Consider the following 20222-nt stretch of genomic DNA (forward strand, 5'->3'; position numbering starts at 1 on the left):
TAGGTTTCACTCTGTTTTCTCCTATATGGATACATGTAGTTGGAACTCTAAATCAACCACGGTTTGTGCTAGCTTTTTGAAACTTGACACAATAAAGTAGTTCCAAGTTCTATCTCTATGGTTTGTTTCCTATTGATGTAGCCCTAAGCAGAGACTGGCGCAAATAACTTTCATGGAAAGGGGTTGCCAAGCTTCCAAAAAACTACGAGTTTCCTGAAATCTCAGCACATATTTTTTCACCCAATCTTGATGACACTTTCAGGTAATAATCAGTATGCCAATCCCACTTGGCTCACCAAAGTTCATTCTTCTAGTTTAAACCGTTCGTTGGCAGTAACAGTTTTAATTTTTAGGTTTCACTCTGTTTTCTCCTATATGGATACATGTAGTTGGAACTCTAAATCAAACACGGTTTGTGCTAGCTCTATGAAACTTGACACAATCAAGTAGTTCCAAGTTCTATCTCTATGGTTTGTTTCCTATTAATGTAGCCCTAAGCAGAAACTGGCGCAAGTCACTTTCATAAAAAGGGGTTGCCAAGCTTCCAAAAAACTACGAGTTTCCTGAAATCACAGCACACATTTTTTCACCCAATCTTGATGACACCTTCAGGTAATGATCAGCACACCAATCCCGCTTGGCTCACCAAATTTCGTTCTTCTAGGTTAAAATGTTCGTTGGCAGTAACAGTTTTAATTTTTAGGTTTCACTCTTTTTTCTCCTATATGGATACATGTATTTGGAACTCTAAATCAAACACGGTTTGTGCTAGCTCTTTCAAACTTGACACAATCAAGTAGTTCCAAGCTCTATCTCTATGGTTTGTTTCCTATTGATGTAGCCCTAAGCAGAGACTGGCGCAAATCACTTTCATTGAAAGGGATTGCCAAGCTTCCAAAAAACTACGAGTTTCCTGAAATCTCAGCACATATTTTTTTCCAATCTTGATGACACTTTCAGGTAATGATCAGTATGCCAATCCCACTTGGCTCACCAAAGTTCATTCTTCTAGGTTAAAACGTTTGTTGGCAGTAACAGTTTTAATTTTTAGGTTTCACTCTGTTTTCTCCTATATGGATACATGTAGTTGGAACTCTATATCAAACACGGTTTGTGCTAGCTCTTTGAAACTTGACACAATCAAGTAGTTCCAAGTTCTATCTCTATGGTTTGTTTCCTATTTATGTAGCCCTAAGCAGAGACTGGCGCAAATCACTTTCATAAAAAGGGGTTGCCAAGCTTCCAAAAACTACGAGTTTCCTGAAATCTCAGCACACATTTTTTCACCCAATCTTGATGACATTTTCAGGTAATGATCAGTACCCCAATCCTGCATGGCTCACCAAATTTCGTTCTTCTAGGTTAAACTGTTCGTTGGCAGTAACAGTTTTAATTTTTTGGTTTCACTCTGTTTTCTCCTATATGAATACATGTATTTGGAACTCTAAATCAAACACGGTTTGTGCTAGCTCTTTGAAACTTGACACAATCAAGTAGTTCCAAGTTCTATCTCTATGGTTTGTTTCCTATTGATATAGCCCTAAGCAGAGACTGGCACAAATAACTTTCATTGAAAGGGGTTCAAAAGCTTCCAAAAAACTACGAGATTCCTGAAATCTCAGCACACATTTTTTCACCCAATCTTGATGACACTTTCAGGTAATGATCAGTACCCCAATCCCGCTTGGCTCACCAAATTTCGTTCTTCTAGGTTAAACCGTTCGTTGGCAGTAACAGTTTTAATTTTTAGGTTTCACTCTGTTTTCTTATATGGATACATGTAGTTGGAACTCTAAATCAAACACGGTTTGTGCTTGCTCTTTGAAACTTGACACAATCAAGTAGTTCCAAGTTCTATCTCTATGGTTTGTTTCCTATTGATGTAGCCCTAAGCAGAGACTGGCGCAAATCACTTTAATTGAAAGGCGTTCAATGCTTCCAAAAAACTACGATTTTCCTGAAATCTGAGCACACATTATTTCACCCAATCTTGATGACACTTTCAGGTAATGATCAGTACCCCAATCCCACTTGGCTCACCAAATTTCGTTCTTCTAGGTTAAAATGTTCGTTGGCAGTAACAGTTTTAATTTTTAGGTTTCACTCTGTTTTCTCCTATATGGATACATGTAGTTGGAACTCTTAATCAAACACGGTTTGTGCTAGCTCTTTGAAACTTGACACAATCAAGTAGTTCCAAGTTCTATCTCTATGCTTTGTTTCCTATTGATGTAGCCCTCAGCAGAGACTGGCGCAAATCACTTTCATGGAAAGGGGTTGCCAAGCTTCCAAAAAACTATGAGTTTCCTAAAATCTCAGCACACATTTTTTCACCCAATCTTGCTGACACTTTCAGGTAATGATCAGTACCCCAATCCCACTTGGCTCACCAAATTTCCTTGTTCTAGATTAAACCGTTCGTTGGCAGTAACAGTTTTAATTTTTAGGTTTCACTCTGTTTTCTCCTATATGGATACATGTAGTTGGAACTCTAAATCAAACACGGTTTGTGCTAGCTCTTTGAAACTTGACACAATCAAGTAGTTCCATATTCTACCACTACGGTTTGTTTCCTATTGATATAGCCCTAAGCAGAGACTGGTGCAAATCATTTTCATGGAAAGGGGTTGCCAAGCTTACAAAAAACTACGAGTTTCCTGAAATCTCAGCACACATTTTTTCACCCAATACTGATGACACATTCAGGTAATGATCAGTACCCCAATCCCACTTGGCTCACCAAATTTCGTTCATCTAGGTTAAACCGTTCGGTGGCAGTAACAGTTTTAATTTTTAGATTTCACTCTGTTTTCTCCTATATGGATACATGTAGTTGGAACTCTAAATCAACCATGGTTTGTGCTAGCTCTTTATAACTTGACACAATCAAGTAGTTCCAAGTTCTATCTCTATGGTTTGTTTCCTATTGATGTAGCCCTAAGCAGAGACTGGCGCAAATCACTTTCATAAAAAGGGGTTGCCAAGCTTCCAAAAAACTACGATTTTCCTGAAATCTGAGCACACATTATTTCACCCAATCTTGATGACACTTTCAGGTAATGATCAGTACCCCAATCCCACTTGTCTTACCAAATTTCGTTCTTCTACGTTAAAATGTTCGTTGGCAGTAACAGTTTTAATTTTTAGGTTTCACTCTGTTTTCTCCTATATGGATACATGTAGTTGGAACTCTTAAACAAACACGGTTTGTGCTAGCTCTTTGAAACTTGACACAATCAAGTAGTTCCAAGTTCTATCTCTATGCTTTGTTTCCTATTGATGTAGCCCTCAGCAGAGACTGGCGCAAATCACTTTCATGGAAAGGGGTTGCCAAGCTTCCAAAAAACTATGAGTTTCCTGAAATCTCAGCACACATTTTTTCACCCAATCTTGCTGACACTTTCAGGTAATGATCAGTACCCCAATCCCACTTGGCTCACCAAATTTCCTTGTTCTAGATTAAACCGTTCGTTGGCAGTAACAGTTTTAATTTTTAGGTTTCACTCTGTTTTCTCCTATATGGATACATGTATTTGGAACTCTAAATCAAACACGATTTGTGCTAGCTCTTTGAAACTTGACACAATCAAGTAGTTCCATATTCTACCACTACGGTTTGTTTCCTATTGATATAGCCCTAAGCAGAGACTGGTGCAAATCATTTTCATGGAAAGGGGTTGCCAAGCTTACAAAAAACTACGAGTTTCCTGAAATCTCAGCACACATTTTTTCACCCAATATTGATGACACTTTCAGGTAATGATCAGTACCCCAATCCCACTTGGCTCACCAAATTTCGTTCATCTAGTTTAAACCGTTCGGTGGCAGTAACAGTTTTAATTTTTAGGTTTCACTCTGTTTTCTCCTATATGGATACATGTAGTTGGAACTCTAAATCAACCATGGTTTGTGCTAGCTCTTTATAACTTGACACAATCAAGTAGTTCCAAGTTCTATCTCTATGGTTTGTTTCCTATTGATGTAGCCCTAAGCAGAGACTGGCGCAAATCACTTTCATAAAAAGGGGTTGCCAAGCTTCCAAAAAACTACGAGTTTCCTGAAATCTCAGCACACATTTTTTCACCCAATCTTGATGACACTTTCAGGTAATGATCAGTACCCCAATCCCACTTGGCTCACCAAATTTCGTTCATCTAGGTTAAACCGTTCGGTGGCAGTAACAGTATTAATTTTTAGGTTTCACTCTGTTTTCTCCTATATGGATACATGTAGTTGGAACTCTAAATCAACCATGGTTTGTGCTAGCTCTTTATAACTTGACAGAATCAAGTAGTTCCAAGTTCTATCTCTATGGTTTGTTTCCTATTGATGTAGCCCTAAGCAGAGACTGGCGCAAATCACTTTCATAAAAATGGGTTGCCAAGCTTCCAAAAAACTACGAGTTTCCTGAAATCTCAGCACACATTTTTTCACCCAATCTTGATGACACTTTCAGGTAATGATCAGTACCCCAATCCCACTTGGCTCACGAAATTTCCTTGTTCTAGATTAAACCGTTCGTTGGCAGTAACAGTTTTAATTTTTAGGTTTCACTCTGTTTTCTCCTATATGGATACATGTAGTTGGAACTCTAAATCAAACACGGTTTGTGCTAGCTCTTTGAAACTTGACACAATCAAGTAGTTCCATATTCTACCACTACGGTTTGTTTCCTATTGATATAGCCCTAAGCAGAGACTGGTGCAAATCATTTTCATGGAAAGGGGTTGCCAAGCTTACAAAAAACTACGAGTTTCCTGAAATCTCAGCACACATTTTTTCACCCAATATTGATGACACTTTCAGGTAATGATCAGTACCCCAATCCCACTTGGCTCACCAAATTTCGTTCATCTAGGTTAAACCGTTCGGTGGCAGTAACAGTTTTAATTTTTAGGTTTCACTCTGTTTTCTCCTATATGGATACATGTAGTTGGAACTCTAAATCAACTATGGTTTGTGCTAGCTCTTTATAACTTGACACAATCAAGTAGTTCCAAGTTCTATCTCTATGGTTTGTTTCCTATTGATGTAGCCCTAAGCAGAGACTGGCGCAAATCACTTTTGTAAAATGGGGTTGACAAGCTTCCAAAAAACTACGAGTTTCCTGAAATATCTGCACACATTTTTTCACCCAATCTTGATGACACTTTCAGGTAATGATCAGTACTCCAATCCCACTTGGCTCACCAAATTTCCTTGTTCTAGATTAAACCGTTCGTTGGCAGTAACAGTTTTAATTTTTAGGTTTCACTCTGTTTTCTCCTATATGGATACATGTAGTTGGAACTCTAAATCAAACACGGTTTGTGCTAGCTCTTTGAAACTTGACACAATCAACTAGTTCCAAGTTCTATCTCTATGGTTTGTTTCCTATTTATGTAGCCCTAAGCAGAGACAGGCGCAAATCACTTTCATGGAAAGGGGTTGCCAAGCTTCCAAAATCTACGAGTTTCCTGAAATCTCAGCACACATTTTTTCACCCAATATTGATGACACTTTCAGGTAATGATCAGTACCCCAATCCCACTTGGCTCACCAAATTTCGTTACTCTAGGTTAAACCGTTTATTGGCAGTAAAAGTTTTAATTTTTAGGTTTCACTCTGTTTTCTCCTATATGGATACAGGTAGTTGGAACTCTAAATCAAACACGGTTTGTGCTAGCTCTTTGAAACTTGACACAATCAAGTAGTTCCAAGTTCTATCTCTATGGTTTGTTTCCTATTGATGTAGCCCTAAGCAGAGACTGGTGCAAATCACGTTCATGGAAAGGGGTTTCAATTCTTTCAAAAAAACTACGAGTTTCCTGAAATCTCAGCACAGATTTTTTCACCCAATTTTGATGACACTTTCAGGTAATGATCAGTACCCCAATCCCACTTGCCTCACCAAATTTCGTTCTTCTAGGTTAAAATGTTCGTTGGCAGTAACAATTTTAATTTTGAGGTTTCACTCTGTTTTCTCCTATATGGATACAGGTAGTTGGAACTCTAAATCAAACACGGTTTGTTCTAGCTCTTTGAAACTTGACACAATCAAGTAGTTCCAAGCTCTATCTCTATGGTTTGTTTCCTATTGATGTAGCCCTAAGCAGAGACTGGCACAAATCACTTTCATGGAAAGGGGTTGCCAAGCTTCCAAAAAACTATAAGTTTCCTGAAATCTCAGCACACATTTTTTTCACCCAATCTTGATGACACTTTCAGGTAATGATCAGTACCCCAGTCCCACTTGGCTCCCCAAATTTCATTGTTCTATATTAAACCGTTCGTTGGCAGTAACAGTTTTAATTTTTAATTTTCACTCTGTTTTCTCCTATATGGATACATGTAGTTGGAACTCTAAATTAAACACGTTTTGTGCTAGCTCTTTATAATTTGACACAATCAAGTAGTTCCAAGTTCTATCTCTATGGTTTGTTTCCTATTTATGTAGCCCTAAGCAGAGACTGGCGAAAATCACATTCATGGAAAGGGGTTGCCAAGCTTCCAAAAAACTACGAGTTTCCTGAAATCTCAGCGCACATTTTTTCACCCAATATTGATGACACTTTCAGGTAATGATCAGTACCCCAATCCCACTTGTCTCACCAAATTTCGTTCTTCTAGGTTAAACCGTTCGGTGGCAGTAACAGTTTTAATTTTTAGGTTTCACTCTGTTTTCTCCTATATGGATACATGTAGTTGGAACTCTAAATCAACCACTGTTTGTGCTAGCTCTTTATAACTTGACACAATCAAGTAGTTCCAAGTTCTATCTCTATGGTTTGTTTCCTATTGATATAGCCCTAAGCAGAGACTGGCGCAAATCACTTTCATGGAAAGGCGTTGCCAAGGTTCCAAAAAACTACGAGTTTCCTAAAATCTCAACACACATTTTTTCACCCAATCTTGATGACACTTTCAGGTAATGATCTGTACCCCAATCCCACTTGTCTCACCAAATTTCGTTCTTCTAGGTTACACCGTTCGGTGGCAGTAACAGTTTAAATTTTTAGGTTTCACTCTGTTTTCTCCTATATGGATACATGTAGTTGGAACTCTAAATCAACCACGGTTTGTGCTAGCCCTTTATAACTTGACACAATCAAGTAGTTCCAAGTTCTATCTCTGTGGTTTGTTTCCTATTGATGTAGCCCTAAGCAGAGACTGGCGCAAATCACTTTCATGGAAAGGGGTTGCCAAGCTCCCAAAAAACTACGAGTTTCCTGAAATCTCAGCGCACATTTTTTCACTCAATCTTGATGACACTTTCAGGTAATGATCAGTATGCCAAGCCCACTTGTCTCACGAAATTTCGTTCATCTAGGTTAAACCGTTCGGTGGCAGTAACAGTTTTAATTTATAGGTTTCACTCTGTTTTCTCCTATATGGATACATGTAGTTGGAACTCTAAATCAACCGTGGTTTGTGCTAGCTCTTTATAACTTGACACAATCAAGAAGTTCCAAGCACTATCTCTATGGTTTGTTTCCTATTGATGTAGCCCTCAGCAGAGACTGGCACAAATCACTTTCATGGAAAGGGGTTGCCAAGCTTCCAAAAAACTACGAGTTTCCTGAAATCTCAGCACACATTTTTTCACCCAATCTTGATGACACTTTCAGGTAATGATCAGTACCCCAATCCCACTTTGCTCACCAAATTTCGTTCTTCTAGGTTAAAATGTTCGTTGGCAGTAACAATTTTAATTTTGAGGTTTCACTCTGTTTTCTCCTATATGGATACATGTAGTTGGAACTCTAAATCAAACACGGTTTGTTCTAGCTCTTTGAAACTTGACACAATCAAGTAGTTCCAAGCTCTATCTCTATGGTTTGTTTCCTATTGATGTAGCCCGAAGCAGAGACTGGCGCAAATCTCTTTCATGGAAAGGGGTTACCAAGCTTCCAAAAAACTATAAGATTCCTGAAATGTCAGCACACATTTTTTTCACCCAATCTTGATGACACTTTCAGGTAATGATCAGTACCCCAGTCCCACTTGGCTCCCCAAATTTCATTGTTCTATATTAAACCGTTCGTTGGCAGTAACAGTTTTAATTTTTAATTTTCACTCTGTTTTCTCCTATATGGATACATGTAGTTGGAACTCTAAATTAAACACGGTTTGTGCTAGCTCTTTATAACTTGACAGAATCAAGTAGTTCCAAGTTCTATCTCTATGGTTTGTTTCCTACTGATGTAGCCCTAAGCAGAGACTGGCGCAAATCACTGTCATGGAAAGGCGTTGCCAAGCTTCCAAAAACTATGAGTTTCCTAAAATCTCAACACACATTTTTTCACCCAATCTTGATGACACTTTCAGGTAATGATCTGTACCCCAATCCCACTTGTCTCACCAAATTTCGTTCTTCTAGGTTAAACAGATCGGTGGCAGTAACAGTTTTAATTTTTAGGTTTCACTCTGTTTTCTCCTATATGGATACATGTAGTTGGAACTCTAAATCAACCACGGTTTGTGCTAGCCCTTTATAACTTGACACAATCAAGTAGTTCCAAGTTCTATCTCTATGATTTGTTTCCTATTGATGTAGCCCTAAGCAGAGACTGGCGCAAATCACTTTCATGGAAAGGGGTTGCCAAGCTTCCAAAAAACTACGAGTTTCCTGAAATCTCAGCGCACATTTTTTCACCCAATCTTGATGACACTTTCAGGTAATGATCAGTACGCCAAGCCCACTTGTCTCACCAAATTTCGTTCATCTAGTTTAAACCGTTCGGTGGCAGTAACAGTTTAAATTTGTAGGTTTCACTCTGTTTTCTCCTATATGGATACATGTAGTTGGAACTCTAAATCAACCGTGGTTTGTGCTAGCTCTTTATAACTTGACACAATCAAGAAGTTCCAAGCACTATCTCTATGGTTTGTTTCCTATTGATGTAGCCCTCAGCAGAGACTGGCGCAAATCACTTTCATGGAAAGGGGTTGCCAAGCTTCCAAAAAACTACGAGTTTCCTGAAATCTCAGCACACATTTTTTCACCCAATCTTGATGACACTTTCAGGTAATGATCAGTACCCCAATCCCACTTGCCTCACCAAATTTCGTTCTTCTAGGTTAAAATGTTCGTTGGCAGTAACAGTTTTAATTTTTAGGTTTCACTCTTTTTTCTCCTATATGGATACATGTATTTGGAACTCTAAATCAAACACGGTTTGTGCTAGCTCTTTCAAACTTGACACAATCAAGTAGTTCCAAGCTCTATCTCTATGGTTTGTTTCCTATTGATGTAGCCCTAAGCAGAGACTGGCGCAAATCACTTTCATTGAAAGGGATTGCCAAGCTTCCAAAAAACTACGAGTTTCCTGAAATCTCAGCACATATTTTTTTCCAATCTTGATGACACTTTCAGGTAATGATCAGTATGCCAAGCCCACTTGTCTCACGAAATTTCGTTCATCTAGGTTAAACCGTTCGGTGGCAGTAACAGTTTTAATTTATAGGTTTCACTCTGTTTTCTCCTATATGGATACATGTAGTTGGAACTCTAAATCAACCGTGGTTTGTGCTAGCTCTTTATAACTTGACACAATCAAGAAGTTCCAAGCACTATCTCTATGGTTTGTTTCCTATTGATGTAGCCCTCAGCAGAGACTGGCACAAATCACTTTCATGGAAAGGGGTTGCCAAGCTTCCAAAAAACTACGAGTTTCCTGAAATCTCAGCACACATTTTTTCACCCAATCTTGATGACACTTTCAGGTAATGATCAGTACCCCAATCCCACTTTGCTCACCAAATTTCGTTCTTCTAGGTTAAAATGTTCGTTGGCAGTAACAATTTTAATTTTGAGGTTTCACTCTGTTTTCTCCTATATGGATACATGTAGTTGGAACTCTAAATCAAACACGGTTTGTTCTAGCTCTTTGAAACTTGACACAATCAAGTAGTTCCAAGCTCTATCTCTATGGTTTGTTTCCTATTGATGTAGCCCTAAGCAGAGACTGGCGCAAATCACTTTCATGGAAAGGGGTTACCAAGCTTCCAAAAAACTATAAGATTCCTGAAATCTCAGCACACATTTTTTTCACCCAATCTTGATGACACTTTCAGGTAATGATCAGTACCCCAGTCCCACTTGGCTCCCCAAATTTCATTGTTCTATATTAAACCGTTCGTTGGCAGTAACAGTTTTAATTTTTAATTTTCACTCTGTTTTCTCCTATATGGATACATGTAGTTGGAACTCTAAATTAAACACGGTTTGTGCTAGCTCTTTATAACTTGACACAATCAAGTAGTTCCAAGTTCTATCTCTATGGTTTGTTTCCTACTGATGTAGCCCTAAGCAGAGACTGGCGCAAATCACTGTCATGGAAAGGCGTTGCCAAGCTTCCAAAAAACTATGAGTTTCCTAAAATCTCAACACACATTTTTTCACCCAATCTTGATGACACTTTCAGGTAATGATCTGTACCCCAATCCCACTTGTCTCACCAAATTTCGTTCTTCTAGGTTAAACAGATCGGTGGCAGTAACAGTTTTAATTTTTAGGTTTCACTCTGTTTTCTCCTATATGGATACATGTAGTTGGAACTCTAAATCAACCACGGTTTGTGCTAGCCCTTTATAACTTGACACAATCAAGTAGTTCCAAGTTCTATCTCTATGATTTGTTTCCTATTGATGTAGCCCTAAGCAGAGACTGGCGCAAATCACTTTCATGGAAAGGGGTTGCCAAGCTTCCAAAAAACTACGAGTTTCCTGAAATCTCAGCACACATTTTTTCACCCAATCTTGATGACACTTTCAGGTAATGATCAGTACCCCAATCCCACTTGCCTCACCAAATTTCGTTCTTCTAGGTTAAAATGTTCGTTGGCAGTAACAGTTTTAATTTTTAGGTTTCACTCTTTTTTCTCCTATATGGATACATGTATTTGGAACTCTAAATCAAACACGGTTTGTGCTAGCTCTTTCAAACTTGACACAATCAAGTAGTTCCAAGCTCTATCTCTATGGTTTGTTTCCTATTGATGTAGCCCTAAGCAGAGACTGGCGCAAATCACTTTCATTGAAAGGGATTGCCAAGCTTCCAAAAAACTACGAGTTTCCTGAAATCTCAGCACATATTTTTTTCCAATCTTGATGACACTTTCAGGTAATGATCAGTATGCCAATCCCACTTGGCTCACCAAAGTTCATTCTTCTAGGTTAAAACGTTTGTTGGCAGTAACAGTTTTAATTTTTAGGTTTCACTCTGTTTTCTCCTATATGGATACATGTAGTTGGAACTCTATATCAAACACGGTTTGTGCTAGCTCTTTGAAACTTGACACAATCAAGTAGTTCCAAGTTCTATCTCTATGGTTTGTTTCCTATTTATGTAGCCCTAAGCAGAGACTGGCGCAAATCACTTTCATAAAAAGGGGTTGCCAAGCTTCCAAAAACTACGAGTTTCCTGAAATCTCAGCACACATTTTTTCACCCAATCTTGATGACATTTTCAGGTAATGATCAGTACCCCAATCCTGCATGGCTCACCAAATTTCGTTCTTCTAGGTTAAACTGTTCGTTGGCAGTAACAGTTTTAATTTTTTGGTTTCACTCTGTTTTCTCCTATATGAATACATGTATTTGGAACTCTAAATCAAACACGGTTTGTGCTAGCTCTTTGAAACTTGACACAATCAAGTAGTTCCAAGTTCTATCTCTATGGTTTGTTTCCTATTGATATAGCCCTAAGCAGAGACTGGCACAAATAACTTTCATTGAAAGGGGTTCAAAAGCTTCCAAAAAACTACGAGATTCCTGAAATCTCAGCACACATTTTTTCACCCAAACTTGATGACACTTTCAGGTAATGATCAGTACCCCAATCCCGCTTGGCTCACCAAATTTCGTTCTTCTAGGTTAAACCGTTCGTTGGCAGTAACAGTTTTAATTTTTAGGTTTCACTCTGTTTTCTTATATGGATACATGTAGTTGGAACTCTAAATCAAACACGGTTTGTGCTTGCTCTTTGAAACTTGACACAATCAAGTAGTTCCAAGTTCTATCTCTATGGTTTGTTTCCTATTGAGGTAGCCCTAAGCAGAGACTGGCGCAAATCACTTTCATGGAAAGGGGTTGCAATGCTTCCAAAAAACTACGAGTTTCCTGAAATCTTAGCACACATTTTTTCACCTAATCTTGATGAAACTTTCAGGTAATGATCAGTACCCCAATCCCACTTGCCACACCAAATTTCGTTCTTCTAGGTTAAAATGTTCGTTGGCAGTAACAGTTTTAATTTTTAGGTTTCACTCTGTTTTCTCCTATATGGATACATGTAGTTGGAACTCTAAATCAAACACGATTTGTGCTAGCTCTTTGAAACTTGACATAGTCAAGTAGTTCCAAGCTCTATCTCTACGGTTTGTTTCCTATTAATGTAGCCCTAAGCAGAGACTGGCACAAATCACTTTAATGGAAAGGGGTTGCCAAGCTTCCAAAAAACTATGAGTTTCCTGAAATCTCAGCACACATTTTTTCACCCAATCTTGATGAAACTGTCAGGTAATGATCAGTACCCCAATCCCACTTGGCTCACCAAATTTCGTTCTTCTAGGTTAAACCGTTCATTGGCAGTAACAGTTTTAATTTTTAGGTTTCACTCTGTTTTCTCCTATATGGATACACGTAGTTGGAACTCTAAATCAAACACGGTTTGTGCTAGCTCTTTGAAACTTGACACAATCAAGTAGTTCCAAGTTCTATCTCTATGGTTTGTTTCCTATTGATGTAATCCTAAGCAGAGACTGGCACAAATCACTTTCATGGAAAGGGTTTGCCAAGCTTCCAAAAAACTACGAGTTTCCTGAAATCTCAGCACACATTTTTTCACCCAATCTTGATGACACTTTCAGGTAATGATCAGTACCCCAGTCCCACTTGTCTCACCAAATTTCGTTCTTCTAGGTTAAACCATTCGTTGGCAGTAACAGTTTTAATTTTTAAGTTTCACTCTGTTTTCTCCTATATGGATACATGTAGTTGGAACTCTAAATCAAACACGGTTTGTGCTAGCTCTTTATAACTTGACACAATCAAGTAGTTCCAAGTTCTATCACTATGGTTTGTTTCCTATTGATGTAGCCCTAAGCAGAGACTGGCGCAAATCCCTTTCATGGAAAGGGGTTGCCAAGCTTCCAAAAAACTACGAGTTTCCTGAAATCTCAGCACATATTTATTCACCCAATCTTGATGACACTTTCAGGTAATGATCAGTACCCCAATCCCACTTGGCTCACCAAATTTCGTTCTTCTAGGTTAAACCGTTCATTGGCAGTAACAGTTTTAATTTTTAGGTTTCACTCTGTTTTCTCCTATATGGATACACGTAGTTGGAACTCTAAATCAAACACGGTTTGTGCTAGGTCTTTGAAACTTGACACAATCAAGTAGTTCCAAGTTCTATCTCTATGGGTTGTTTCCTATTGAAGTAGCCCTAAGCATAGACTGGCCCAAATCACTTTCATTGAAAGGGGTTGCCAAGCTTCCAAAAAACTTCAAGTTTCGTGAAATCTCAGCACACATTTTTTCACCCAATCTTCATGACACTTTCAGGTAATGATCAGTACCCAAATCCCACTTGGCTCACCAAATATCGTTGCTCTAGATTAAACCGTTCGTTGGCAGTAACAGTTTTAATTTTTAGGTTTCACTCTGTTTTCTCCTATATGGATACATGTAGTTGGATCTCTAAATCAAACACGGTTTGTGCTAGCTCTTTGAAACTTGACACAATCAAGGAGTTCCAAGTTCTATCTCTATGGTTTTTTTCCTATTGATGTAGCCCTAAGAAGAGACTGGCACAAATCACTTTCATGGAAAGGGGTTGCCAAGGTTCCAAAAAACTACGAGTTTCCTGAAATCTGAGCACACATTTTTTCACCCAAACTTGATGACACTTTCAGGTAATGATCAGTACCCCAATCCCACTTGGCTCACCAAATTTCGTTCTTCTAGGTTAAACCGTTCGTTGGCAGTAACAGTTTTAATTTTTAGGTTTCCCTCTGTTTTCTCCTATATGGATACATGTATTTGGAACTCTAAATCAAACATGGTTTGTGCTAGCTCTTTGAAACTTGACACAATCAACTAGTTCCAAGTTCTGTCCCTATGGTTTGTTTCCTATTTATGTAGCCCTAAGCAGAGACTGGCGCAAATCTCTTTCATGGAAAGGGGTTGCCAAGCTTCCAATCTACGAGTTTCCTGAAATCTCATCACACATTTTTTCACCCAAACTTGATGACACTTGCAGGTAATGATCAGTACCCCAATCCCACTTGGCTCACCAAATTTCGTTCTTCTAGGTTAAACCGTTCGTTGGCAGTAACAGTTTTAATTTTTTGGTTTCACTCGGTTTTCTCCTATATGGATACATGTAGTTGGAACTCTAAATCAAACACGGTTTGTGCTAGCTCTTTGAAAGTTGACACAATCAAGTAGTTCCAAGTTCTATCTCTATGGTTTGTTTCCTATTGATGTAGCCCTAAGCAGAGACTGGCGCAAATCACTTTCATTGAAAGGGATTGCCAAGCTTCCAAAAAACTACGAGTTTCCTGAAATCTCAGCACCCATTTTTTCACCCAATCTTGATGACACTTTCACGTAATGATCAGTACCCCAATCCCACTTGTCTCACCAAATTTCGTTCTTCTAGGTTAAACCGCTCAGTGGCAGTAACAGTTTTAATTTTTAGGTTTCACTCTGTTTTCTCCTATATGGATACATGTAGTTGGAACTCTAAATCAACCACGGTTTGTGCTAGCTTTTTGAAACTTGACACAATAAAGTAGTTCCAAGTTCTATCTCTATGGTTTGTTTCCTATTGATGTAGCCCTAAGCAGAGACTGGCGCAAATAACTTTCATGGAAAGGGGTTGCCAAGCTTCCAAAAAACTACGAGTTTCCTGAAATCTCAGCACATATTTTTTCACCCAATCTTGATGACACTTTCAGGTAATAATCAGTATGCCAATCCCACTTGGCTCACCAAAGTTCATTCTTCTAGTTTAAACCGTTCGTTGGCAGTAACAGTTTTAATTTTTAGGTTTCACTCTGTTTTCTCCTATATGGATACATGTAGTTGGAACTCTAAATCAAACACGGTTTGTGCTAGCTCTATGAAACTTGACACAATCAAGTAGTTCCAAGTTCTATCTCTATGGTTTGTTTCCTATTAATGTAGCCCTAAGCAGAAACTGGCGCAAGTCACTTTCATAAAAAGGGGTTGCCAAGCTTCCAAAAAACTACGAGTTTCCTGAAATCACAGCACACATTTTTTCACCCAATCTTGATGACACCTTCAGGTAATGATCAGCACACCAATCCCGCTTGGCTCACCAAATTTCGTTCTTCTAGGTTAAAATGTTCGTTGGCAGTAACAGTTTTAATTTTTAGGTTTCACTCTTTTTTCTCCTATATGGATACATGTATTTGGAACTCTAAATCAAACACGGTTTGTGCTAGCTCTTTCAAACTTGACACAATCAAGTAGTTCCAAGCTCTATCTCTATGGTTTGTTTCCTATTGATGTAGCCCTAAGCAGAGACTGGCGCAAATCACTTTCATTGAAAGGGATTGCCAAGCTTCCAAAAAACTACGAGTTTCCTGAAATCTCAGCACATATTTTTTTCCAATCTTGATGACACTTTCAGGTAATGATCAGTATGCCAATCCCACTTGGCTCACCAAAGTTCATTCTTCTAGGTTAAAACGTTTGTTGGCAGTAACAGTTTTAATTTTTAGGTTTCACTCTGTTTTCTCCTATATGGATACATGTAGTTGGAACTCTATATCAAACACGGTTTGTGCTAGCTCTTTGAAACTTGACACAATCAAGTAGTTCCAAGTTCTATCTCTATGGTTTGTTTCCTATTTATGTAGCCCTAAGCAGAGACTGGCGCAAATCACTTTCATAAAAAGGGGTTGCCAAGCTTCCAAAAACTACGAGTTTCCTGAAATCTCAGCACACATTTTTTCACCCAATCTTGATGACATTTTCAGGTAATGATCAGTACCCCAATCCTGCTTGGCTCACCAAATTTCGTTCTTCTAGGTTAAACTGTTCGTTGGCAGTAACAGTTTTAATTTTTTGGTTTCACTCTGTTTTCTCCTATATGAATACATGTATTTGGAACTCTAAATCAAACACGGTTTGTGCTAGCTCTTTGAAACTTGACACAATCAAGTAGTTCCAAGTTCTATCTTTATGGTTTGTTTCCTATTGATATAGCCCTAAGCAGAGACTGGCACAAATAACTTTCATTGAAAGGGGTTCAAAAGCTTCCAAAAAACTACGAGATTCCTGAAATCTCAGCACACATTTTTTCACCCAATCTTGATGACACTTTCAGGTAATGATCAGTACCCCAATCCCGCTTGGCTCACCAAATTTCGTTCTTCTAGGTTAAACCGTTCGTTGGCAGTAACAGTTTTAATTTTTAGGTTTCACTCTGTTTTCTTATATGGATACATGTAGTTGGAACTCTAAATCAAACACGGTTTGTGCTTGCTCTTTGAAACTTGACACAATCAAGTAGTTCCAAGTTCTATCTCTATGGTTTGTTTCCTATTGAGGTAGCCCTAAGCAGAGACTGGCGCAAATCACTTTCATGGAAAGGGGTTGCAATGCTTCCAAAAAACTACGAGTTTCCTGAAATCTTAGCACACATTTTTTCACCTAATCTTGATGAAACTTTCAGGTAATGATCAGTACCCCAATCCCACTTGCCACACCAAATTTCGTTCTTCTAGGTTAAAATGTTCGTTGGCAGTAACAGTTTTAATTTTTAGGTTTCACTCTGTTTTCTCCTATATGGATACATGTAGTTGGAACTCTAAATCAAACACGATTTGTGCTAGCTCTTTGAAACTTGACATAGTCAAGTAGTTCCAAGCTCTATCTCTACGGTTTGTTTCCTATTAATGTAGCCCTAAGCAGAGACTGGCACAAATCACTTTAATGGAAAGGGGTTGCCAAGCTTCCAAAAAACTATGAGTTTCCTGAAATCTCAGCACACATTTTTTCACCCAATCTTGATGAAACTGTCAGGTAATGATCAGTACCCCAATCCCACTTGGCTCACCAAATTTCGTTCTTCTAGGTTAAACCGTTCATTGGCAGTAACAGTTTTAATTTTTAGGTTTCACTCTGTTTTCTCCTATATGGATACACGTAGTTGGAACTCTAAATCAAACACGGTTTGTGCTAGCTCTTTGAAACTTGACACAATCAAGTAGTTCCAAGTTCTATCTCTATGGTTTGTTTCCTATTGATGTAATCCTAAGCAGAGACTGGCACAAATCACTTTCATGGAAAGGGTTTGCCAAGCTTCCAAAAAACTACGAGTTTCCTGAAATCTCAGCACACATTTTTTCACCCAATCTTGATGACACTTTCAGGTAATGATCAGTACCCCAATCCCACTTGTCTCACCAAATTTCGTTCTTCTAGGTTAAACCATTCGTTGGCAGTAACAGTTTTAATTTTTAAGTTTCACTCTGTTTTCTCCTATATGGATACATGTAGTTGGAACTCTAAATCAAACACGGTTTGTGCTAGCTCTTTATAACTTGACACAATCAAGTAGTTCCAAGTTCTATCACTATGGTTTGTTTCCTATTGATGTAGCCCTAAGCAGAGACTGGCGCAAATCCCTTTCATGGAAAGGGGTTGCCAAGCTTCCAAAAAACTACGAGTTTCCTGAAATCTCAGCACATATTTATTCACCCAATCTTGATGACACTTTCAGGTAATGATCAGTACCCCAATCCCACTTGGCTCACCAAATTTCGTTCTTCTAGGTTAAACCGTTCATTGGCAGTAACAGTTTTAATTTTTAGGTTTCACTCTGTTTTCTCCTATATGGATACACGTAGTTGGAACTCTAAATCAAACACGGTTTGTGCTAGGTCTTTGAAACTTGACACAATCAAGTAGTTCCAAGTTCTATCTCTATGGGTTGTTTCCTATTGAAGTAGCCCTAAGCATAGACTGGCCCAAATCACTTTCATTGAAAGGGGTTGCCAAGCTTCCAAAAAACTTCAAGTTTCGTGAAATCTCAGCACACATTTTTTCACCCAATCTTCATGACACTTTCAGGTAATGATCAGTACCCAAATCCCACTTGGCTCACCAAATATCGTTGCTCTAGATTAAACCGTTCGTTGGCAGTAACAGTTTTAATTTTTAGGTTTCACTCTGTTTTCTCCTATATGGATACATGTAGTTGGATCTCTAAATCAAACACGGTTTGTGCTAGCTCTTTGAAACTTGACACAATCAAGGAGTTCCAAGTTCTATCTCTATGGTTTTTTTCCTATTTATGTAGCCCTAAGAAGAGACTGGCACAAATCACTTTCATGGAAAGGGGTTGCCAAGGTTCCAAAAAACTACGAGTTTCCTGAAATCTGAGCACACATTTTTTCACCCAAACTTGATGACACTTGCAGGTAATGATCAGTACCCCAATCCCACTTGGCTCACCAAATTTCGTTCTTCTAGGTTAAACCGTTCGTTGGCAGTAACAGTTTTAATTTTTTGGTTTCACTCGGTTTTCTCCTATATGGATACATGTAGTTGGAACTCTAAATCAAACACGGTTTGTGCTAGCTCTTTGAAAGTTGACACAATCAAGTAGTTCCAAGTTGTATCTCTATGGTTTGTTTCCTATTGATGTAGCCCTAAGCAGAGACTGGCGCAAATCACTTTCATTGAAAGGGATTGCCAAGCTTCCAAAAAACTACGAGTTTCCTGAAATCTCAGCACCCATTTTTTCACCCAATCTTGATGACACTTTCACGTAATGATCAGTACCCCAATCCCACTTGTCTCACCAAATTTCGTTCTTCTAGGTTAAACCGCTCGGTGGCAGTAACAGTTTTAATTTTTAGGTTTCACTCTGTTTTCTCCTATATGGATACATGTAGTTGGAACTCTAAATCAACCACGGTTTGTGCTAGCTTTTTGAAACTTGACACAATAAAGTAGTTCCAAGTTCTATCTCTATGGTTTGTTTCCTATTGATGTAGCCCTAAGCAGAGACTGGCGCAAATAACTTTCATGGAAAGGGGTTGCCAAGCTTCCAAAAAACTACGAGTTTCCTGAAATCTCAGCACATATTTTTTCACCCAATCTTGATGACACTTTCAGGTAATAATCAGTATGCCAATCCCACTTGGCTCACCAAAGTTCATTCTTCTAGTTTAAACCGTTCGTTGGCAGTAACAGTTTTAATTTTTAGGTTTCACTCTGTTTTCTCCTATATGGATACATGTAGTTGGAACTCTAAATCAAACACGGTTTGTGCTAGCTCTATGAAACTTGACACAATCAAGTAGTTCCAAGTTCTATCTCTATGGTTTGTTTCCTATTAATGTAGCCCTAAGCAGAAACTGGCGCAAGTCACTTTCATAAAAAGGGGTTTCCAAGCTTCCAAAAAACTACGAGTTTCCTGAAATCACAGCACACATTTTTTCACCCAATCTTGATGCCACCTTCAGGTAATGATCAGCACACCAATCCCGCTTGGCTCACCAAATTTCGTTCTTCTAGGTTAAACCGTTCGTTGGAAGTAACAGTTTTAATTTTTAGGTTTCACTCTGTTTTCTCCTATATGGATACATGTAGTTGGAACTCTAAATCAAACACGGTTTGTGCTAGCTCTTTGAAACTTGACACAATCAAGTAGTTCCAAGTTCTATCTCTATGGTTTGTTTCCTATTGATGTAGCCCTAAGCAGAGACTGGCGCAAATCACTTTCATTGAAAGGGGTTCAAAAGCTTCCAAAAAACTACGAGTTTAATGAAATCTCAGCACACATTTTTTCACCCAATCTTGATGGCACTTTCAGGTAATGATCAGTACCCCAATCCGACTTGGCTCACCAAATTTCGTTGTTCTAGATTAAACCATTCGTTGACAGTAACAGTTTTAATTTTTAGGTTTCACTCTGTTTTCTCCTATATGGATACATGTAGTTGGATCTCTAAATCAAACACGGTTTGTGCTAGCTCTTTGAAACTTGACACAATCAAGCAGTTCCAAGTTCTATCTCTATGGTTTTTTTTCCTATTGATGTAGCCCTAAGCAGAGACTGGCACAAATCACTTTCATGGAAAGGGGTTGCCAAGCTTCCAAAAAACTACGAGTTTCCTGAAATCTGAGCACACATTTTTTCACCCAAACTTGATGACACTTTCAGGTAATGATCAGTACCCCAATCCCACTTG

Source organism: Spermophilus citellus (genome assembly GCF_964194105.1).
Source record: "Spermophilus citellus genome assembly, chromosome: 15".
Taxonomy (NCBI): domain Eukaryota; kingdom Metazoa; phylum Chordata; class Mammalia; order Rodentia; family Sciuridae; genus Spermophilus; species Spermophilus citellus.